Source organism: Triturus cristatus, chromosome 5_1, assembly GCF_964204655.1.
Source record: "Triturus cristatus chromosome 5_1, aTriCri1.1, whole genome shotgun sequence".
NCBI lineage: Eukaryota > Metazoa > Chordata > Amphibia > Caudata > Salamandridae > Triturus > Triturus cristatus.
In genome coordinates, this window is record NC_140587.1 from 488,339,021 (window position 1) to 488,363,828 (window position 24,808).

The following is a 24,808-nucleotide window of genomic DNA, read 5'->3' on the forward strand; positions in this document are numbered from 1 at the left end:
TATACTGGCTGTGATTTTCTCACATTTGTGGGAGATGTGGGACTTTTATTTCCCTTAAATGATCAATGAGATTTTGCCAAGTGTGACGCAATTTCAGAGTTATCACAGAAAGTGCAGCAGGATCTCTGTCTGGAATCGCCGCACTGTCCTTTAAATTTAAGATCCCTTTCCCACCAATCTTTTTTGGTGAAATGTTCTTTTCTCTCTTGATGTCCGTTATCTGAAAGAATCTGACACACAAGGGCTTCAGAGATGCAGGGACGCTGACTATTTGATGTTAAATAGTTTTTTCCCGAAATTCTTAGGACCAGAGCAATTCCTTGTGTTTTTACATGAGAACCATATACTAACAGCGATGCTAGCCTGCATGCTCAGTTGCTATCTTTACTGAGAGATTTACCCAGCATCTCCTTGAATGGGTTCACACCCTAGGCACCTTTCCTTCGGCCTAGACAGGCTTTAGGCAGGGAATAGAATCACTGGACAATGTAGCATACGATGGAGAGAGAGGATGCTTATTGGCCAAGATGGCAAGGCCTTCCTGGTTGACTGGCATTCCCAGTGCATTGTAGGAGAATCTTTTTGGCCTAGATACTTGAGCGGGCACTATAGTCAAAAGCCTAGCAAGGCAGCAGGGGAGTGAGTCGAGATTGTGTTATTGCAATGATCCTCTTTGTGATTTATGCAGGTGACCTATCAGTCTAAGTTGATTCCTCGTTTCTGAAGTTGAGCTGACCTAGAACCTATGGTTTTGGCTCTTCAAGGAAGTCTGTACCGACTCTAAACACATAATCTCAAGGGAATTACCTTTCTATAAATCACATGAAGACCAGGCTGCTTTTGGCATTTGGGGAGCCAAAAACTAGTAGTAGTCAGCCAGTCCAATTTTTTTAATTTTACATTTTATATAGTGTCACTCTACCTGTGAAATGGGGTTAATGCACTTTACAATGAACAAACAACAATTTTCTTTACATTTAATCTTAAGGGAATAAAATAAGAGAAGGGAGAATTAATTAAACGATCGTCAAGTACATCATTTGAGTTCAAGATCTTCTTCCAAAAAGGTAGGAATGGATAATGAGATGTGTGTGGTTGTGAGTGTGTGTGTGTGTGGTTGTGTGGGTGGCTGTGTGTGTGTGGTTGTGGTTGTGTGTGTGGTTGTGTGTGTGTGGGGTTGGGTGGTTGTGTGTGTGGTTGTGTGTGTGTTGTGTTTGTGGTTGTGTGTGTGGTTGTGTGTGTGTGTGGGTGTGTGGTTGTGTGTGGTTGTGTGTGTGTTTGTGTGTGTGGTTGTGTGTGTTTGTGTGGTTGTGTGTGTGGTTGTATGTGTGTGGTTGTGTGTGTGTGGTTGTGTGTGTGGTTGTGTGTGTGGTTGTGTGTGCGTGGTTGTGTGTGTGTATGGTTGTGTGTGTGTTGTGTTTGTGGTTGTGTGTGTGGTTGTGTGTGTGGTTGTGTGTGTGTGATTGTGTGTGTGTGTGTGGTTGTGTGTGTGATTGTGTGTGTGGTTGTGTGTGTGCGTGTGGTTGTGTGTGTGGTTGAGTGTGTGTGTGGTTGTATGTGTGGTTGCGTGTGTGGTTGTGTGTGTGGTTGCGGTTGTGTGTGTGGTTGTGTGTGGTTGTGTATGTGTGTGGTTGTGTGTGTGGTTGTGTGTGTGTGGTTGTGGTTGTGTGTGTGTGGTTGTGTGTGTGGTTGTGGTGGTTATGTGTGTGGTTGTGGTGGTTGTGTGTGTGGTTGTGTGTGTATGGTGGTGTGTGTGGTTGTGGTTGTGTGTGGTTGTGTGTGTGTGGTTGTGGTTGTGTGTGTGGTTCTGGGTGTGGTTGGGTGTGGTTGTGTGATTACACATCACATAATTACACTGTATTCAATACAACATAAATACACTCCACATACCACTCAGCAGTACATAATTGCACGCCACATAATTACTCTCTACTTAATGCAAGATAAATACACTCCCCACAATACCACTCTGTGCCAGATAATAACACAACACATAATTACACCATACTCAATGCAACACAAATACACACCTTTCACTCAAGTTCGTGCTATATAAAAAAACAAAAAAACAATTGCAATGCAATAGGTCTCACATTACTGAATCTCTGAGCTGCTATTGGTGTTGCATTATTATTAGCAATGCCAACAGCTCAAACTTTAATAAGGCGAGACCTATTGCATTGAAAATGCTTGTTTGTATTTGGTGTCACCCTAATGTGTCAGCCTCATTCTGAGCATGTATTCGCTCGTATCATCAAAACCCTGGAATGGAATCCATTCAAAGGCCACATTGAACAAAATAAATAATTTTCGTGGCATTCGAGCTTTAATTTTTCAAGAAGCTCATCTTTAAAATCTCTTTGTTAACAAGACAATCTTCAATAACAAACAGATCTCCGCAGGCAAGGGTTTAATAATATAGGTGAAAAATGGGCATATAGAAATCAATGCACCTGCCATGAGTTACAGTTCACCTTCTGAAGCTGTGCTCACGTGTTTTCCACTTGACGCCGAGCACCCTTCTATGTGGGTGTGTTCTCCACCTTCAAACAATGTCACCTGTGTCTCCATGAAATGTATGCAGGCCACACAAAGCCAACGTCATTTAAAACCTTTTGAGAAAATTATCCCTCGAAACTGCAATCCAACTTGACCGTTTTCTTTCCTTGTCATTATCTGTGAACACATGCTTTGAACTTCGAAAACAATCAGATATTACCTCTGTGCGGAGTTTCAGGCCCGAGCTGGAGATTCCGGTCCAACTTCAGACGTAAAGATTTGACTTGTATATGACCTCTGCGAATACCAAAAGTCATAAAGTTAGACTTTTGTCTCAGATTGCCTTTCTGAATCGGGTCCGTTGTTTTTACGAGTTTCGTTTTTTGTAAATAGACTGATTATCACCATATTTCATTGCAACCTTTCGCTACCACAAATTTTATTTGTCAATATCTGATGTTTTCAATAACTGACAAAGTAACAGTCTATTTACAAGGCCACTGTAACTTTCCCAAGTTGAATTTGGAACATTTGAGGTAACTCTCATATCTTCTCAGATTTGGGATCTCACCATAAATTGCCAATATGTCTTTGCCTCAAGTTTTCATTGTGACACCTACGCCATTTTTTTGTTTAACTAGTTCCAGGTGAACTCATAATGTAGTAGATGAAGAGGAAAGAGTATTGTGCCCCCAACAGGTTTAAATGAACAAGTTACTTTCCTTCAGAAATGCCTTACCTAGTACAGACTTTAAGCAGCCAGAGATGCCTCACCTTAGAACCTTAGAATATTCCCCAGCATCAGACTGGATTCAGAAACTTTTTAAGCAGTAACCCTGCATCCCGGTAGGGGGCATTGTTCAGCTCCATGTTGTCAGCATCGTCTGTACCGGAAGTGATGTGCACAGTGCCTATCAAGGCATCTCTCCAGTGTGCTGACATCTGTTACTTTTCGTGACCTTTCCAGCCCAGAAGAATAGGGCCATGGAGGTTGCTGATGTACCAGTGTGCAGACACTAAGGACCTCATAAGTGTTACCCTATTTGGAGAAATCTGTTTATAGAGCGAGGAGAATTGGTAAGGAATCTGCAGCTAGACTGAGTCCCTACCAGATAGACCATTACCGAATGTAAGTAACTTGTTCATCTGATAGAGACTTCTAACTTCAGATTCCTTACCTTAGAATAGATACCCTAGCAATACCTCTCTGGAGGAGGGTCTGCAAACAGATTCAGACCAGGAAGTCCTGGAGCTCTGAACTGTGAAAATGTCCGTCACAATGAACCTGACTATCCAGACAGTAGTGCATGGTAAACATGTGCAGGGATGCCCATGTTGCAGCCTGACAGATGTCCAGAACAGGGACTCCATGGGCGAATGCAGCTTTGGCAAAATGAACCCGTGAGATGGTCAGTTTCCCCATGGCCTTTCCCTTTTTTGCCCCAACACACCCAATGAAAAGTTGATTGTCCACCCAGAACCCAGAACTGGTATGATCAATGTAAAATAAAAAATCCTTTTGGGTCCAGGCGGTGGAGTCTCTCCTCCTCTTTGGAAGAATGAGGCAAAGCAAAGATAATAGGCAATGTGATGGTCTGGTCTACATGAAAAGGTGTTAACACTTTCAGTAGGAAAGAGGCATGTGTTCTCAAAACCAGTTTGTCTGGGAAAAACGTTGTGTAAGAAGGGTGCACAGAAAGTGCTTACAGTTCACTGACGCTCCTGGCCACTAGAAAGTCTGGCTTTGAGGTGAACAGGCTTAAAGGACAATTGTGCAAGGGCTCAAAGGGCAAGCACACCAGGAAGGTAAAAACAAGATTTAGGTCCCACTGGGGCATGATGAATGGTTTTTGAGAGAACATACGTTGCAGACCATTTAGAAGAAAAGTCAAAGCAGGTGACTTGAAGAGAGAAAGGCTGATTCGGCAACAACAAGAATACTGATATGACTGAAAAATAACCTTTAACAGTGGCCCAGAGCAAAGCCTTGGCTGGATAATGAGAGAACAAACAATAAAACCTGTGACAAACGTGCAGGTCAACACTTTCGGAGGCACAGAAAGCCACAAATCGTCCCAATGGCAGGCATCTACTGTCTTGATTAAGGGATGCCTGGCTGCTAGAATGACAACACAGACTTCTGGAGAGAGATCAAATCTCAATCTCCAAGCATGAAGGCGGACTTTGTGCAGGTTTGGGTACCAGACCCTGCACTGTTGCTGAGACAGTAGATTCTCCTGAAGTGACAGCCTCATTGGAGGACCGATGCTCATGTTTAGGAGTTCAGGAAATCATACTCTCGATGCCCATTCTGGAGCCATCAAGAATGACTTAGGTCCGGTTGTTCCTGATCTCCTGGAGAACGCTGGGCAGTGGTGGTTTTGGCTGAAAGGCATACAAGAGGACTTAGCTTCCCTGGAAACTAAACGTGTGTGTGAACAAAAGATCCCTTGGAAACTCCAGTGCCCAGAAGTGCCGACATTGCACATTCTCGGTGGTGGCAAAATGATCTAACCAAGTCCTCCCCAATCTCTCAAGAGACCTTGCACCACCTCCTGATGGAGATGCCATTCATGATCCGCTTGCATCAACAGCTGAGTTTGTTCATTCTGGGGTTCAGAGATCCCACCAAATGTTGAACCACCACGGAAAGGCCCTGGTGTTCAAGCCATTTACAGATATGCAGGGCCTCTTGATACGGGGTCCACAACACCATCCCACTCTGCTTGTTACAAAATCACATGGTGATGCTGTTGTCCATGAACACCTGAACTAGCCTTCTCTTGATGGAAGAAAGAAAGACTTTCAATTCCAATCAGATAGCTCTCTCAGCTTCAACATGTTTATGTGGAGCTGAGACTCTGCCAGAGGCCAAAGTCCACTAAATCTCCACCTCCCGCACATGGCTGCCTCAGCTTAGGAGTGACACATCTGTCACTACAGTCAGCTCTGGGTGAGGAAGGGAGAGGAGTCTTCTGATGACCCAATCTCAATTCGCCAGCCATCACTTTCCCTCCGATATCTGGACCAGGTCAGAGAGATTCCTCTGATGTTGTGCTCATTGGGCAGGATGCAGGAGGCCATGAGGCTCAGCAGCCTCAGTGTCATTCTCACCAAAATCTAGGATAGAGGCTGAAACTCTGGAATCATAGCCTGAATATCCTGAACTCGCCATTCTGAAGGATAGACAAAAAATGGCACTGTGTTCCGAACAGCTCCAATGAAAGGAAGCATTCGAGAGGGAGTCATGTGTGACTTGGGCACTTTTATAGTGAACTCCAATGAATGCAGAGGGTCCTCTGTAGTGGGAGACAACTGCCTAGGGCGAACCCACCTTCAACAACCAATAGCTGAGTAGGGCGTAGATTTGAAGCCATGATCACCACAGGTGAGCTGCAACCACCGCCATCTCCTTGGTGAATATCCGAGGGGCACTAGTAAGGCCTAAACAGAGCACAGCAAACTACAAATGCTCATGGACCACTGTGAACTGCGCATAATTCCTGTGGGCAGGCAGCACAGAAATAAGGAAGTTGGCATCCTGCAGGTTTAGCTACCATCCAGTCTCCAGGGCTGAGGGCAGGCAGAACCTGAGCTAACATGACATCTTGAATTTCTCCTTCTTCAGGAAGGATTTGACATGGTGAAGATCTAAAATAGGGTGGAGACCTCTGTCCTTCTTGGACACCAGATAGTAACAGGAATAGCACCCACAGCCTACTTTTAATATTGGCACCTTCTCAATAGATCCTTTGGCAAAAGGAGTCTGAACTTCCTGACGGAGCAGGAGGAGGTGGACCTCTGTCAGCCAGTCTGCGGATGGTGGCATGGGTGGTGGGGTTTCTAGGTAAGGAATAGAGTAACCTCGCTGAACGATTTGTAGTACCTACATGGCCGATGTTATGGACTGCCAGCGGGGCAAGTGATGTCGGATCCTTCCTCCCACTGGGTACTCATGATGATACGAGGGCAAAGTAAAATGGTTTTGAGGCTGCGGCTGCCAGGGAGGGGAGTGCTGGACTGAATGGACCTCTGACTGTGTTCCCCATGAGGCATGTGGAAACTGCGTCTGCAGCCTCAGAAGGACTGGGGGGTCTGCTGGCCTTGGTGACTGTGCGAGAATAGTTGCTATTGGTAGCCCCTACCATAGCACCATAGCCATGGAAGGGGTGGTAGGCAGATTGGGTTTGGCATGGGACCCAAGGAGCCCAAGGACCTGGCCATGGCTTTGCTGCCCTTTAAGTGCTCCAATGTTGAATCTGCCTTGTTTCCGAAGAGATGGGTGCCATTGAAGGACATGTCCATAAGGGAAGCCTGGACATCCCAAGAAAAGCCAGTAGATCTCAGCCAGACATGGCATCAGAGTGCCACTGATGACACAGTCCCTCTGCTTAGTGAGTCAGTTGTATCCAGTCTACAGTGAATTGTGAACTTTGCTGTGCATATTCCGCCTGCAATGCCTGGGACAGGATGGCTTGGGCCTCCTCCAAGAACATGGGCAGCACTTGTGCAACTGTCTCCCAAACTGTGTTGTGTCAGCTCAAAAGGCACACGGTGTTCACAAACCAAAGTGCAAGGCTGGCAGAAGAGAACATCCTCTTGCCAAATGTGTCCAGCCTCTTGTATTCCCTATCTGGTGGTGTGCTAGGGAACACACCAGGGTTGACCTTTGAGATGGAGGCCTGCACAACCTTTCTCTCAACAGTGGGATGCTGTGTGAGGAAAGCCGGGTCTCCAGGAGTGGGGACTGGTGGTGGCCAGTTGTCCTATGCACAGGTGCCCCTCTGCAGGGCCTGGCCCAGGTCCTAAGCAGGATATCAGTGAGAGCTTTGTTAAAAGGAAGGAGAGGTCCTGAGGTGGGTGACTCCTGGTTCAAGCACATCTGTCAAGACAATAGTCTTGACTGCCACCGAGGTCCTCATATGGTCCAGGACCTCAGCCACCCTCATCAGCACCATGGCAAGTGAAGCCACTTCCTCAGTAGCCACACTAGTAGATGAGACCAAGCCAGTGTCTGAAGAGATGTCCAGACTACTGGCATCTGCCAGTTCCTCATACTAGTTATCTTTGCCCTCATCAAGGGAGTTGGTGTAACCATAAGGATCCTCAAATCCACCCCAAACAGACTTCTCCCCAGGCCTGTCAAAAAAAGGAGGCACTGGCTCTGGCTCAGAAGGTCAAGTTATGGCAGGCGCCAAAGTGGACATCGGGCAATACCAAACCGTATCAGAGTTGTGTGCTGGAGATGGGTATGATTATGGGGTCAATGTGAGCGGGCCTAAAGTGATTTAGTTCCCATGCCTCATCCTAAATTTTGGACTAGCACACTTAATGCGAAGAGGGCTTCGACTTCTTTGATTTCATGGACCTTTTGTGGGACTTATCTGATGACTTTGAGTTCAATGATAAGTGCCTGGAATGACTCTGAAAACAGGCCCAGGACCTTCCACGTAACTAGGTTCTGTAGTGTTGTGGAGGTGACCGGCGCTGGACAACTAGGAGCTTCAAAGAGCGCTCCCTCAGCGCCTTGGAGTTCATGATGTGGCAGTCGTCACAAGCCGTGGTGCACAAGCCATGGTCTGGGTACAAGCACCAAAGGCAAACCAGATGAAGGTCTCTCACAGGCATCTGCCTGCAACAGGAATCGCAGAGCTTAAACCCCACCGTTTTTCTGGGGGACATCCTAGAACACTGGGAGACAAAGTCTCACAAAAGGCTAGACAAAATGTTGAAAAAAGTCAGTTAAAAATTGACTGAAGGTAGCACTCTCCAGATCTGTGCTGACGGGTGTGGAAGAAAAGAACTGAAGTCATTACGCTGGGGTGGTGCCTTTATAGTCACTGCGCACGCCGAGCCGGTGCTATCTACCGGCAGGGAGGGGTACTGCTGGAAATGTTTCCAGATCCAGTCTGGCACCAGGTAATATTCTAAGGTAAGGAATTTGTGGCTAGAAGTCTTTATTATATTCTATTACCACAAGCAAACGAAAGCCGAGTCTATTCAATGATTTTGTCCATCTTAAAAAACAAAATAACATGCAAATTTGGTATTTTACATGATGAACGGATCTGGCATCAAATTATAATGCACACTAACAATTAAAGAGTTCAAGATAGGATGTGGGGTAATGCTCAGCTGAATGATGGTGCTGCTGGCGTTTAGACAGAATATCGGGAACAAAGAAATCATGGGACAAAATATTGTGACAAAAAGGTCATGAAGGTAAGTTTCTATAGGTAAGCAAGGTTTTACTATACATGACTCCACATATATGTACCTTGATGATAACTGTTTCGTCAATGTACGCAAATGTGGAGTTAAAGTTAGTAAATCTAATCTTACCTATTTGCACTTACCTTCTTGATATTTTGGTCCTCGATATTTTTGACACAATATTCTGGCTCTGATATTCTGCCAGTGATCCGGTGCTGCTGTTATTAGGAAAGCTGAATTATCATCCTAAAGCAGCATTCAACACTGAGGCACTGCCTTCACCAGAAATTGCAAATAAGGTTAGTGGAGGAAGAAAAACATATGGATACAGTAAGACTGGCAATAGCAAAGTACAACACCCAGGAAGGAAGACTAGGACCAAAGGCTACCATTGTAGAGACACTAGTCATCTGGTTCACAACAAAAATTGACTGGCTTTTATGAAAAAAAGTTTGATGTGTGCCATTATTGTATATTATGAACCAGTTTATAGGAGGAAAAAGAAAGTGTACAAGGTATCTTATGAAACTAAAAATATACAATCTCTTCAGAAAGTGATGATGAGTTAAAAAGTAAGGTATCTAATGTAAGGTCATTTTGAACACAGATGTGGGAGAACTGAGCAGAAGCATACCAAGGTGTTGAATGCTAATTGGAGCATTCCTCAAGTACAATGTAGTAGGCTCAGGACCACCACACTCCAGTGAAGTGGAGGTGATAAAAGGATTTTTTTAGAGAAGTTAGGTGAGAGGTTAGAAACCAGAGATGTTAATCCTATACAGAAAACATCATTGAGATACTAGGTTACCGAGTCCTGGGATTTAAAGTCCATGATAGACAATCAACCTGCAATCTGTATATTTCAAAAGAAGGTCCATTGGTGTTAGGATGGAGAGATCAGTGATCGTTGTATGCAGTGTTTAATCCAAGCAGCACCAACATCGTCATATAAGGCATCAGACGACTGGCCAAGATGCTGCTTAAAATCTTGTAGTCGAGATTGAGCATCGCTAGGGGCCTATAGGATGAGCGATCCCAGGCAGGCTTGCCCGGCTTAAGGAGGGGGACTATGAGAGCCTCTCGCGTGGAGACAGGGAGAACACCCTCCCGACGTGCCATGTTATAAAGCGTTACAACAAACAATTGATGGACGGAATGCTGACAATGCAGACATTCTCCCCCAGTCAAGAGATCTGGGTTAAATCCATTGTTCTTTTGCCCACTACACCACCCCAGTTTAGACATGGCCATATGCAAATCAGTCTTGACCCTGTGCCTCATGGGAACAGTCCAGCCCGAACTGCCAAGCCATGTCTTCCCTGGACCGGAATCAAGCATCCTAGGACCGGTTTCTGGCTATCAGCCGTCATCAGCCAGGATAGCTTGACTCCAGTGGCGTAGTGAGCACGGGTCCCACGTCTGGGAATACCCATCACACTTAGGGCGAAAAGCGTTACAACAAACAATTGATGGACGGAATGCTGACAATGCAGACATTCTCCCCCAGTCAAGAGATCTGGGTTAAATCCATCGTTCTTTTGCCCACTACACCACCCCAGTTTAGACATGGCCATATGCAAATCAGTCTTGACCCTGTGCCTCATGGGAACAGTCCAGCCCGAACTGCCAAGCCATGTCTTCCCTGGACCGGAATCAAGCATCCTAGGACCGGTTTCTGGCTATCAGCCGTCATCAGCCAGGATAACTTGACTCCAGTGGCGTAGTGAGGACGGGTCCCACGTCTGGGAATACCCATCCCACTTAGGGTGAAAAGCGTTACAACAAACAATTGATGGACGGAATGCAGACATTCTCCCCCAGTCAAGAAATCTGGGTTAAATCCATCGTTCTTTTGTCCACTACACCACCCCAGTTTAGACATGGCCATATGCAAATCAGTCTTGACCCTGTGCCTCATGGGAACAGTCCAGCCCGAACTGCCAAGCCATGTCTTCCCTGGACCGGAATCAAGCATCCTAGGACCGGTTTCTGGCTATCAGCCGTCATCAGCCAGGATAGCTTGACTCCAGTGGCGTAGTGAGCACGGGTCCCACGTCTAGGAATACCCATCCCACTTAGGGCGAAAAGCGTTACAACAAACAATTGATGGACGGAATGCTGACAATGCAGACATTCTCCCCCAGTCAAGAGATCTGGGTTAAATCCATCGTTCTTTTGCCCACTACACCACCCCAGTTTAGACATGGCCATATGCAAATCCGTCTTGACCCTGTGCCTCATGGGAACAGTCCAGCCCAAACTGCCAAGCCATGTCTTCCCTGGACCGGAATCAAGCATCCTAGGACCGGTTTCTGGCTATCAGCCGTCATCAGCCAGGATAGCTTGACTCCAGTGGCGTAGTGAGCACGGGTCCCACGTCTGGGAATACCCATCCCACTTAGGGCGAAAAGCGTTACAACAAACAATTGATGGACGGAATGCTGACAATGCAGACATTCTCCCCCAGTCAAGAGATCTGGGTTAAATCCATCGTTCTTTTGCCCACTACACCACCCCAGTTTAGACATGGCCATATGCAAATCAGTCTTGACCCTGTGCCTCATGGGAACAGTCCAGCCCGAACTGCCAAGCCATGTCTTCCCTGGACCAGAATCAAGCATCCTAGGACCGGTTTCTGGCTATCAGCCGTCATCAGCCAGGATAGCTTGACTCCAGTGGCGTAGTGAGCACGGGTCCCACGTCTGGGAATACCCATCCCACTTAGGGCGAAAAGCGTTACAACAAACAATTGATGGACGGAATGCTGACAATGCAGTCATTCTCCCCCAGTCAAGAGATCTGGGTTAAATCCATCGTTCTTTTGCCCACTACACCACCCCAGTTTAGACATGGCCATATGCAAATCAGTCTTGACCCTGTGCCTCATGGGAACAGTCCAGCCCGAACTGCCAAGCCATGTCTTCCCTGGACCGGAATCAAGCATCCTAGGACCGGTTTCTGGCTATCAGCCGTCATCAGCCAGGATAGCTTGACTCCAGTGGCGTAGTGAGCACGGGTCCCACGTCTGGGAATACCCATCCCACTTAGGGCGAAAAGCGTTACAACAAACAATTGATGGACGGAATGCTGACAATGCAGACATTCTCCCCCAGTCAAGAGATCTGGGTTAAATCCATCGTTCTTTTGCCCACTACACCACCCCAGTTTAGACATGGCCATATGCAAATCAGTCTTGACCCTGTGCCTCATGGGAACAGTCCAGCCCGAACTGCCAAGCCATGTCTTCCCTGGACCGGAATCAAGCATCCTAGGACCGGTTTCTGGCTATCAGCCGTCATCAGCCAGGATAGCTTGACTCCAGTGGCGTAGTGAGCACGGGTCCCACGTCTGGGAATACCCATCCCACTTAGGGCGAAAAGCGTTACAACAAACAATTGATGGACGGAATGCTGACAATGCAGACATTCTCCCCCAGTCAAGAGATCTGGGTTAAATCCATCGTTCTTTTGCCCACTACACCACCCCAGTTTAGACATGGCCATATGCAAATCAGTCTTGACCCTGTGCCTCATGGGAACAGTCCAGCCCGAACTGCCAAGCCATGTCTTCCCTGGACCGGAATCAAGCATCCTAGGACCGGTTTCTGGCTATCAGCCGTCATCAGCCAGGATAGCTTGACTCCAGTGGCGTAGTGAGCACGGGTCCCACGTCTGGGAATACCCATCCCACTTAGGGCGAAAAGCGTTACAACAAACAATTGATGGACGGAATGCTGACAATGCAGACATTCTCCCCCAGTCAAGAGATCTGGGTTAAATCCATCGTTCTTTTGCCCACTACACCACCCCAGTTTAGACATGGCCATATGCAAATCAGTCTTGACCCTGTGCCTCATGGGAACAGTCCAGCCCGAACTGCCAAGCCATGTCTTCCCTGGACCGGAATCAAGCATCCTAGGACCGGTTTCTGGCTATCAGCCGTCATCAGCCAGGATAGCTTGACTGTTATAAAGTGTCACCAACTGGGGAGCAATAGCATCCGTATAAGCTGCATAAAATTCGACGGGGAGCCCGTCTGTCCCCGGCGTTTTGCTCCTGGCCATGTATTTTATGGCACTACGGACCTCTCCTATTTCAATGTCCCGGGCCAGCATCTCGGAGGCATCAGCCTCCAGGCGTGGCAGCCCCGCTGCAGGCAAGAAATCCTCATTGCCCGGCGTCCCAGGTCCCAATCTGCTTCGATATAACTCCGCATAATAATGCAGGAAACAAGTATTAATGCTCTTCTGGGTGAGAAATGCCTCCCCTCTCGGTCCCCTCAGCTCCAGTATCTGTGTGCCCCTACGCGCCGGGTTAGCCAGCCAAGCTAGCAGCGCCCCCGCCTTATCTCGCTCCACATGCACCTTGTCCGTGTATGCCTTGAAATCAAAGCATCTCAGCCTCTCAAGTTGGACTGCAAAAGCCTCTCGTGCCTCAAGCAGCCCTGTATATCTGTCCGGGCGCTCCAGATGCTCCCTCTCCTCCTCTCGCAGTCGTTGCTCTGCTTTCTGCACATCATCCAGCAACACTCTGCGGGTTCCCACCACCTCACCTATGCATCGCCCTCGAATTACTGCCTTGAACGCATCCCATTCCACCCCCCTAGACGACGCTGTTCCTGCGTTAAGCCTAAAATAGTCATCAGTAGCCAACCCAATAGTATCCCGGAACACCGGGTCCTCTAAGGTGTCTGGACGCAGTCGCCATGTGGGAATGGCGGGACGATCCCGCAGCCAATGCAAGACTGTCAACAGAGGATTATGATCCAACGCCGTCCTAGCTAAATATTCACTATGGGCCATTGCCCCGTGGACATCTGGGGAGCTAAGGATCGAGTCCAACCGGACATGTAAGGCATGTAACGACGAAAAGTAGGAATAATCCCTATCAGCCGGATGATGCGCTCTCCAGGTATCCGTCAGTCCCCACCGTTGTTGCCACTCCTGTTGCACCCTAGCCAACCGATGAGCCGGAGAATCCGGTAGAGGAGGATGGGAACGATCCAACGAGACATCAGTGATACAATTAAAGTCGCCACCCAGGAGCACCGCGCCCGTCAGCCAGGGAGCCAGTTTGCCAGAAAGGCGCGCAAAAAAGGAGGACTGGTCTGAGTTTGGAGCATAGATACTACCTAAAACAATATTCCTACCATCTAGCCGCCCCGCAACCACCACATAGCGACCATCCGGGTCTATCATCTGACCAGTGCACTGTAACGGCACCCCTGCTCGGATCCAAACCAACACACCCCTCGCATATGCCGAATATGCAGTACAGAACATCTGCCCTCTCCAACGCCGCTGCAGTGCTAGCCCCTCCTGCCTGTCCAGGTGCGTTTCCTGCAACAAGGCTATCTGCACCCCCCGCCGTCGAAGATAAGCATGAATCAAATGCCGTCGAGTCATGGTGTGCATCCCCCTAATGTTCCACGTTATACACTTTATTCCTACGGTGGCCGCCATAACACAACACCATAATCACTGCTCAACTCACCTCTTGCTGCGACATGCTTGGTCCCACCCTCCCCTCCCCCTACCCCAGCACCCCAACTCCCCAAACTCCCACATCCCAGGACAGGCACCCTAAAACTAGCCCCCATCCAAACAAGCAGGACAGTCAACCTTGCCATCATAGACAGTGAAGCGTGAGCCGGCCTGAAAGACCCAAAGCCCTCTCAGCTCCCCCGCGTCAAGTGTGAGCAACCCAAGAGGAACCCCTCAAGAGCCCCCCCGGTGTCAATCTAGTAAAAGCAACTCCCCTCCCCTCCCACTCCACACCCCCTCCAGCAAATAGACCCGGGCAACAGTAAAAAGCGCATCCCGATCCCCGGGGCAGATCTCAATCAGCCAAACAAGTCCACTGTTTGCGGAGTAACCTCGGGCAGCTCGGCGTCCGAGTCCCCGTTTGTGCTGGTAGCCGGGGAGGATCCAGGCCTCTCCAACTCTCAGCTAGAGGCAGCAGAGGCCGGCCTGGAGCCAGTCTGACTAATCGCCACCTCCGCCTGCACCGCTCTGTCGAGTTCAAGGCGGCTATCCGGCGGAGACAGGGACCCCAGGCGTACCCACGGCCACAGGGGCACTCTTCTCCCCGATGGACTCCGCTGCGATCCCGCCTGCCGTGTCTCCAGCCAGTGCCACGCTTCCTGCGGGTGGTGAAAAAGAGGGTGCTGGAGCCGTCCACCACCCGCAGGCACGCCGGGAAGAGCATCGCATAGGGAATATGGAGTTGTCGTAGTTTCCGCTTGAGGGCGATGAAAGAGGCACGCTGCTTCTGGACCTCCCGGGTGTAGTCCGGGAAGAGCATCACCCTGGAGTTAGCAATCTGCAGGTGTTGTTTCTCCCGAGCTTGCTGCAGGAGGTGATCCCTATCCCGATAATGCAGCAATCGTGCCACCATGGGCGGCGGGGGTGCCCCCGGCTTAGGAGGCCTAGCCGGGACTCTGTGGGCTCTCTCCAGGGCAAAAACCGGGGATTACCCCTCCGGTGCTACCTCAGATCGGAGCCAATCTTCCAGATACCGGACTGCATCCTTCTCCTCTGCCCGCTCCGGAACACCTACGATGTGGAGGTTATTCCTGCGGGAGCACCCCTCGCTGTCTTCCGCTCTCAGCTCCAGCACTCGCACCCTGTCCGGTACGTCCGCCATCGTCCGTTCATTTGCCGCCACCCGCTTCTTCAGCTTCCTATGGTCATCTTTAAGTAAAGCCAGGTCCACCCCAATAGAGTCTATCTTGGTCTCGAGTGCCTCTCGGGAGGCCGTGATGGCCTGCATTATGTCCCCCAAGCTGGCCCACCCGAAGCCTCTGCCCCGGGGGTGTTCAGCACAGTGTCCTCGCCTCCAGACCGATGTCCCCCGTCTTCTTCCTGTAGGACAGCAAATCCCCGCCTCCGTGACATTCGACCCATCGCAGTCGCACGTCCTATGCCCCGGGCCTCCAGACGTCCCCCTCTCCAGCAATTCCCAGCTATCAAAATCAGGGGCACCTTCAGTGCAATGCGAATACGGTGGCCAGCTACCGTGGCATTAGCAGTCCCGAAGCGTCCAGGGGCGAAACCCCACACCCTTCAGTCACATGGGCGAACAGGGGCACTCCGCACAGCTCACACTGCACAGGGAGCAGTCAGTATTCCGTTGGTGCTCCCCAGATCTTCACTCCTCCTCGACCCCCTGCAGCACCGCAACGCCCTCCGTGAGGAGCCTCCGGCCCACTCGCAGTCCTCCGAGTCACAACTGCCCCAGGGAAGGCGCCTCCAAATCACAGTTCATAGGCTCGAAGTACCCTGCCAGTCTTCCAGCTCTCGCCGTCCCCACAATCACCCTCACAGTGGTCCCACTCTCATCCCCAGGCAGTTCAGTGTGCCCCAAGGGTAATTTGTAGAGATATCCAATGAAGATACCAAGATCTCAGGCATCCGCAGTTCTAGTGGGCCCACAGGCACATTCCGCCATCAACAGCTGGGCCTGCTTCCAGTTACGGGATCCTCTCTCCGCCAGCCGGCTCTCGTCACCCCCAATTTGCCGTGCCCTCCACTTTTGAAATCTTCCTCCAGTACAGCAAAGCAAGGGAAGGCAGGGGGTAGGTAACAGTCTCGCTCCGCCGGCTCACCAGCAACACAGCCACCTCAAACCCCGCGCCGTACAGATCTCCTCACTTGACCGTCACCAGGCCACCACCTCAATGCCAGTCATCAGCCCCCAGGCGTGGCCCCTCATCCGGGGAACCCGCCTCCGGGTCCGCTGCGCCGCCAGCCGACCCCCGCCTGTGTCACTGCAGGGGACGCACTCCCCAGCCCCCAGTGCCGCCAAGGATAAAGTCCCCCTCAAGGAGCGACGGGCCACAGCACTCACGACGGCCAGCCTCCGCCGCTCTCCCACGGCGCCAGTGTCAATTACGCGGCGGGGAAGTAAATTCCCTTCATCACCAGCAAAAAGTGCAAAGAGTCTAGGGCAGCAGAGGCAGAAGTACAACATGGCAGGCGCAAAGCCAGTTTGGCCACAGCACTTTATATTCACTGTAGTCTTCTTAAAAGGCCAGTAGGAATGCCCAAAAATAAAGCATTACAACAATCCTGTTGGCTCAGAATGGTTGACTAGAGGGTGCACAGAAGAGAGTAGCAGCAAAATTATTTTTCAGGACCAACCGCAATAGAAAACAGGTAGCTGGCGGATAGTTGTTAACCTGCTTGGCAAAAGACAGATTCTCAAATACGTAAAAACACAGGTTAGGCACCACCTCAACTGAGTGACAAGCATTGGTATGAGGAGGCTGCCAAAAATCCACAGGAAAATCCCATGAGTGGTTATTATTAGTGAGCCACTAACCTCTGCTTTATCTGAAAATTAGATTTCAGCAAATTATGTGCCAACCACATAGTGACTGCTATCATGCAACTATGTAAGGTGTCAAGAGGTTGGGAAATGGGATTGTCAATTGAAATCACTGGTTGTGTGTCATCCACATAATGCATATGTTTTATGCCATAAGATCTAAAAATGAGGTCAAATAGAGTAGGACTGAATGCCGATCCCTGTGGTACCCGTTGGCGTATAGCTTTGTATTAGGTTTGGAAAGGTGAATGATGCACCGCCAACAGGATGGTATGAGAGGCTGTATTGAATGTGGCAGAAAGGTCCAGCTATACTAAGGCACTCGTCTGACTCCCATGTGCCGGCATTCTCAGGTACCATGGGCAGGATGACGATCAGATTGTTAAGATTCTATTAGCTGCTGTTGCTCATGAAAACCTGCTGTTAGCCTGTTGACATATTTCTCCAAGATTGTTATGGGAAAGGAAATACGAGATTAGGTGAAAGTTGTTTGGGTCAGATGGCGTTGGCATTTAGCTTTTCCAAGAGAGGGACACGGAGAAACATTTTTCATTTATCTGGGACTAGAGCATTGTAAGAGATTGGAGTAATAGTTGAGGGGGGTGAGAACCCAACTCGAATAATTACAATCCTTGTCATGGTGAACCACGAGAGTCACTATATAAAACTGTGGTTAACCTTCTGGTAGCTTGGCACAAAGCAGTCAGGCTTAACCTAGAGGCAATGTGTAAAGTAGATGTGCAGTACTCAAACTGCAATAAAGTAAAAATGTAACACAAGAAAAGTCACAATTTAGGAAAATAGAATAAAGTGTATTAAATAAAATGACACCAAAATGCCAAAAATCCAATAAGTAGAAGCAGAGTTGTGATTTTTTAAAATGTAAGGGTCAAAATAGCACCCAAAAGCATTAAGCAGACCCCCCAGATTATTGCGGCATAGATATGGAAATTTAACGGCACAAAAATGGAAATTTAGCGGCATTATTGCGGCACTTTATTTTACTTGTAATCATTCTTTTTCATCCTTAAATCAATGGAAACTATTATAGCAGAGTATTGTACTTTGAAATAGGCATGTTTAAGGTGCCTGCAGCTCTACTGAAGCACAGCTCTAATCCTAACCTCGTGAGAGGGGGCCCTATTTCTCCCTGAAATGTTTTAGCGTCCGTGTACGCATCCCTGCCGGGGCACTGCTGCCTCCTGGACACAGGAGGCATGACACCTCTTCTCCAGGTGCCCCAGGGCTCAGGATGGTAGTTCCCTGCTGCAAAGAACGTGTGCCATGGAGATGGCAGAACTGAGTGTGAGTGAACTATGAGTAGCACTATAAAAATGAAATGTATGTTAGAGAGGGGCTATAGAGATATGAGTGGCACTGTTGGAGGGTAGTAGCAGGGCTTAATTTGAGCCAGTGGTTTCCGGTGCTCTGCACCGTCACCTGATTGTCAACATCTGCACTGATGACAGTCTGCCACATAGTGGTGATGTATTTCTGCTTTCAAGATGAACACAGAAATAGTGTTTATTCATTCAATATTCTTTAAAAGGGACTAATACCAGCCACCCAAGCCAAGCCGATTTGGGGGTCTATAATAATCTGAACAGTCTCACTTGTAGGGTATGATGGTTGGTAGTTGTGTTGTTTCTGTCATTGGCGGAGCTGGCAGGGGCACTGGATGGTGCAAGCTGCAGTGGCATCTGACAAGGGCCATGGCACTTATCTTTATTTCTACAAATTAAGCACTGGGTGGTAGTGAAGGAATTTGTGCAGAAGGAGGTCAATGAGGGGATGCCAAGAAAAATTGTGGCATCAGGAACTCACCAGCGCTAAAGCAAGCCCTGGAAGTGGTCCCTGTTGTGTAAAATACTGCAGCGAGAAAACGCCCAGTGCCGAGATTCTTGTGCAGACCAGGTTCAGTCCTGGCAGTGCCGACACAGACTTTCATATATATTTTCGAGGTGGGTAAATCGAGCACCATACGGATGGGTAATAACACCTTCTTCTAAAGGATCGGGTGAGATGACATTGACCTTCACAATTTGACTGGTTTTATTTGCCTCCTGTGAATGACCTGGTCTCTGTCATGGGTAATGCATAATTTGTTAGCACAATGTACTCAGAATTGGAATTGGTGTATTACCTGGCCAGATTGCATCCTTCCTTTAATAGCTGTATTTTTAGCATTTGAGGGTATTGTGTCAGTGGCATCAATTTTTTACAGTAATTTTTAAGGGGTTTTAGGGAGAATGTCAGATGTGGTAGGATGAAATCGGAAAGTTGGATGTGGAAGCGAAGGTTGTGTCCTGTGATGCTGCATGCTGTCATAGCTAAAAAGATGTTTGATGTGGTGTGTTTCCTGCTGGAAATCAAACCCTCAGTTGTGTCCAGGTTGGATAAAGAGGAGCAAAAAAAAGTGAAGTTGCACGAGTGAGATGAGGAAGGACCAGAAAGTTGTCAGGTGTAAAACAAGCTGAAGTACAATTTTATAAGGACTGTGAAAGTAACCTGTGTTCAGGGCAGTGTGATGTTGAGGTTTAAGTTCCTTTAGGGTAGTTTCCAAGGAAAAGTGCCTGTGACTTTCTGAAGCCCGTTACAGTTAGGAACTGCTTGATATGCTGTCCCTGTGTCTGGGTGTGGACTCCTAATTGTGTTGCCAAGCATGCTATTAGCTAGGATGACATTGGGGTGAAATGAAGGGGGACAACTTGGTCAGGAGAGTGAGAAAGTTACAAGAAAATGTGAAATAGACCTTGCAATTTCAAAGACTGTAATGCTCCATATGCGATTTCGAGGCTAATATTCTGATCTTGTGTCTTTTGTAAACTTTGATTTTGTTGTTTGTGTTCGTTTCATGAAACGAAAGATGCGCAGTGGCTTTTGGTGACATGTTAGGGGAATGAAAGGCGGAATGTTAGGTACATGTGGAATGTTGTGGGGAGTGCTGGGATGCTAGGAGAGAATGTTGGTGTCTTGCTTCATGAAGAAGAATGAACCCTCTCTGTTCTTGAGGGAACCTTGATTTGTGTGCATTCAAATGAAGAAATGGCTATTTGGACAGTGAACCTTTTATTTTAGCCCATGCTAGCAGTTGTTTCCTCCTAATCAGTGTTCTTCAACATGCTCAGTTTGCTGCCATTTCCAGGTCTCTAAAATTACATGGTTATTTTATATCCTGGAAGAAAAACCTAGAAATTGACTATGCGGGTAGCCTGTTTGCTTGAATACATTTGATTGAAGATTTTCAGAACACAAACACTTAGGGGCCTATTAGGATGGCAGGCGGAAAACCACCCTGACCACGCTGGATCCGGAAATCAACCGCCTGCCGGCACCATGGAAAATCCGGCGTCCAAATTAGGAACAACCGCCAAAAAACACTGACCGCTGCGGAACGAGGCCAAGAAAAACTGCCCGTAGTAGGTGGAGATGGATAAAACCCGTCCGCGGCAGTGGCATTCGCAGCGGAAAACAATCAAACCTCCGCCAGGACAGCGGAGACACCGCACTGAAAATTAGGATAACCCCGATGCCCACGCGGTACGTTCCGCAGTTTCTGACCGCCGCGGTCGCAAATAGTGATGAATGGGAGAGCTGGTGGAAGAGCTGCAGCACAGTCATCGCTGCGGACGCTCTGTGACAAATATGGCAGACAAAAGAAAAACCCCACAACAAGGCCACAAAATGCACACAGCAAACTAGCCATGACCCCCAAAACACAGAACACACCCCAATGACACAACCGCATGGCCAATACAAAAATACAAATCCCAGGACAACCAACACAACACACCTGACAGAAATAACGCATTTGGACACACCAACATAGCTGAGAATAAAACCAGCCCCTTCCCTGACCACAATCCTTTGCAACATTCCAAGACTGAAGGACACTAACCCTGACAACAAAGGATAGGCAAAGCAACACACCAGCACTACTCACACCACACACAGCACCACCACAACTTCCACACCTGCACCTCTGACCCCACTGCACATCACATACCATACACATCACCCCCTCCACCACTCACACCCCTGCATCCATAACCCCTTTGCACATTGTAGGAGAGTAGGATCTGCTTCACGTGGTTACCCCCACTTTTTGCTGGTGTTTCACTGTTTTTCGACATTTGTCTGGCTGGGGCCCTGCTATCCAGGACCCCAGCCTAGCTGCTTCCTCTCTAAATTGATTCCATGTACTTTAGGTACACCACAGATTGAATCCTGAGGTACCCTTGTGAGTCCCTAGTATATGGTATACTATGCACCCAGGGCATAGGTACCCCCGAAGCCTACCAGGGGCTGAAGCATGTATTATGCCACCCCAGGAAAGCCCTACAAAATGATCCCACAGGTCTGCTATTGCAGCCTGGGTAAGGTGGTGCATGCACCCTTTACTGAGGTATAGGTTCACTATACCTCACCTATCACTGCACATAGTAACCTATCAGTCACCCCTATGGCAGGCCTTATCAATCCTGAAGGCAGGGTGCTTGGTTATATGTGAGAGGGTGCCCAAGCATGAGCTGAGCCCCTCTGCAGCCTTCGGAATCTCTTCTCCGGGGTTGTCAGTGGTGCAACCTGACCATATACTCTTAAGTGCATTATAACCAAACGGTATATTCTAACTTTGGACTGGCTGCACGGAAACATGTTGTGTTTGGTGTCAAACACCTTGGAATCATACCTCCATACAAGTAACTGGTGTGGGAGTATGATCCCACCCTTCTAGAGGGAGAGACATGGCAGTACTGGTATACCCGGTAGAAACTTAACAGAGCCCTGGCATCACAAAATGAATGCTGCAGCCACAGATACGGGTCTGGCCTCCTGTTGCTGACCGAAACTCTGGCAGGGGAGGCCTGGACAATAGGTTTCCTATCACAGGGAGGTGTAACCACCTCCCAGACAGGATGATGTGTATTGGGGCTGGGTGGGAGCACTCTCAGAGTGCTTTGAAGTCCTGCACTGGGGGCACATTTGGTGTCCCTGTGCATAGTCCAGTTCAAACCAGTTCAGGGGCTTCCAACCCCTGCTCTGGCATGAAACTGGACAAAGGAAATGGGTGCAGCCATCCCTCTTTCTAAACCCTCCCATAGGTGGGTCCCCAGAGCTAGTCCAACCCCTTCCTTAGGTATAAGTAAGGAACCCCTGGCAACAGGACCTTAGATATCCCTGGACGAGACTCTGAAGCTGAATCCTGGAACTTTGACGCTCTACTCAAGACTAGAGGGCTGAAGAAATCTCCCTTGGGGTCAAGGAGTGACTCTCCTGCTTGGCAGGCATCAATGAAGCATTTTGCCAGTCTGCATCTCTGAAGCTCCCGCCGGACTCCAAAGTATTTTCAGTCCAGGAAGAGGATTTCCAGACATCTCAGAGGTCGATCTGAGTCCCAAGCAAAGCTTAGACCCGCAGCCCTTGTGAGTAGCGTGGAACCTGAACTCCTGGTCACCGTGCACTTTTGCAAGTGCATTGAATTCTCGATGTCTCTTGAAGTTGTGCTTGGGGTTACTTGTAGCCCCTACCTCTAGCAGAGAATCCACTGAAGATTGTTGGCCTAGTCACCCCGAGTGATCCGTGGGCTGCCATTTTGTGTTTCCTCTTGAGGCTCCTTTGCGATCCCTGTCTGTCAACTGGTGGGTCCCTGTCAAGGCAACTTTGATTTTCCTTGGGCTTCTCTGGTTGCTCCAGACGTGCCCTAACTTCCTACTAAGTGGTGAGTCCCTCAGACCTTGCTAGTCTGCACCGAAGCATCTTTCTCTTTTCTGCGTGGGTTGCTGTTGCCAGGCTTGTTGTGTCCAATCTGGGCACCTATGCTGCAGCACTCGACATCCTTCGTGGGACAGCTCGAATCCAGCTCATGGTTGTCCTCGACACCTCCTGGTCCTCGTGGCTGAGGAGTCAAGCTTCACCTTTTTCACCTGAAACACCCGACATCAGTGGGCATTCATCTATCGTGCCCCTGGTCACTGGCAAGTGACCCAGACTGTCCCATCTGCTTTCAGGTTCTTCACATCTTCGATCCAGGCTTGGATCTCTTCGGACAGTTCGCATCTTCCTGGCAGCAGCACTTCTTTGCCAGCTCCCATTAAAATCGATGATGCAACGCGACACCATTTGACACCTATGCACCCGGCTTCCCTGGGTGAGGTAACACGAGTACTCTGGTGCTCCCGTGAGTGTTGACCCTAGAACTTCCTAAGTCCCAAAGGGTTTGGTCCTTACTCATTTCTAAGTGTCCCTAATCTTTAAAAATCTAACCGCAACTTTCCCCATAGAAGCTAACGAGAGCTCACAGCTGTGTTCTCACACTGCACACGGCCTCCTTGGGTCCCCTGTGTCACTACCTTGGTTTGCTCCTTGGGGTCCCAGCGATCCTACAGGCTCTAGGCCTTGTGTCTAGTTAAGGCGTGGTTCTTATACCACTATTTTAGTATATGGTTTGGCTCGCCCCTAGGGCCTGACGTGTATTTGTGCTATTCTACTGTAATATTTGAAGTGTAACTTATGTGTTTTTAACTCTAGCCTCATAAAGAGACTAGGAAGGTGTGTTTAGAAATAAATACATATATTTTATATATATACCTGGGGTGGTTGTCTTTCATTTAGCCATTCAAGAGATTATAGACTGGTAAAACAAGCTGCTTTACATTCCTTCAAGACTTAGCCTGAAGGCTGCTCTCCATAGCTGCCACTAGGATAGCTTTCAATAAAGGTTGTCTTTAACCTATCATCAATAAGGGGTTGTTTGGACTTGTACAGGGTGCCCACTATAATTAGTGGACAGCATATACCAGGCCAACTTCTCACACACATCACACACCATGGCAACACATAAAATGCCAAAATTCACAGAGAGTGAGTTGAAGGTAATGGTAGATGAGATAGTCAGAGTGGAACCACAACGGTTTGGTAGCCTGGTCCAACAGACACCATTAGCCACATGAGCTCAAACGTGGGCAAGGATAGTCGATAAGGTCAATGCAGTAGGGGCCACCCCGTGCTCAAAAAATGAAATCATGAAGCGGTGGCATGACCTGAAGAGGGTTGTCAAACAGAAGAGGAGCAAGAACCGTGAGCTAGCTGAGAGGACTGGCTGTGGTCTTCCCATCCCACCAAAACCATTCACTGCATGGGAGGAGAAGGTGCTCTCCATACTGCATCCAGAGAGTCTCACAGGAGTAGCCGGGGGTATAGAGGCTGGTAAGTACAAACAAATGACTACCACCACACTGCTATGTACTGTCTTACACAACTACAAAGCTACACCTCCGAGGCACAAGTACATTCATATGCACCACACACCCCCAACACATGTCTCACAGATCCAACATTCACTCACTCACATCCACCCCAAACATAGCTAGCAACATCACCATGGGGGCATGTGCACAGGCAGCCAGCACAACAACTCCCACCAGGCCCCCTTGTCCCACTGCTCAGCAAGATGGAGCACTCCACACCACCTAGAAGCATTTGGAATCCATTGTCCCACTACATACAAACTAACAGGTAGGTAGCCATCTTGCCATGGAGGCTGTTTGGGGGGTGGGAGGCCTGCACAACATCTCCCACCATGCCCCGCTGTCCCACCCCTGAGCAGGATGTAGCACTCCACACCACCCAGAAGCATTTGGAAGCCATTGTCCCACTACAAACAAACTAACAGGTAGGTAGCCATCTTGCCATGGAGGCTGTGTGGGGGTGGGAGGCCTGCACAACAACTCCTACCATGCCCCCTGTCCCACCCCGGAGCAGGATGTAGC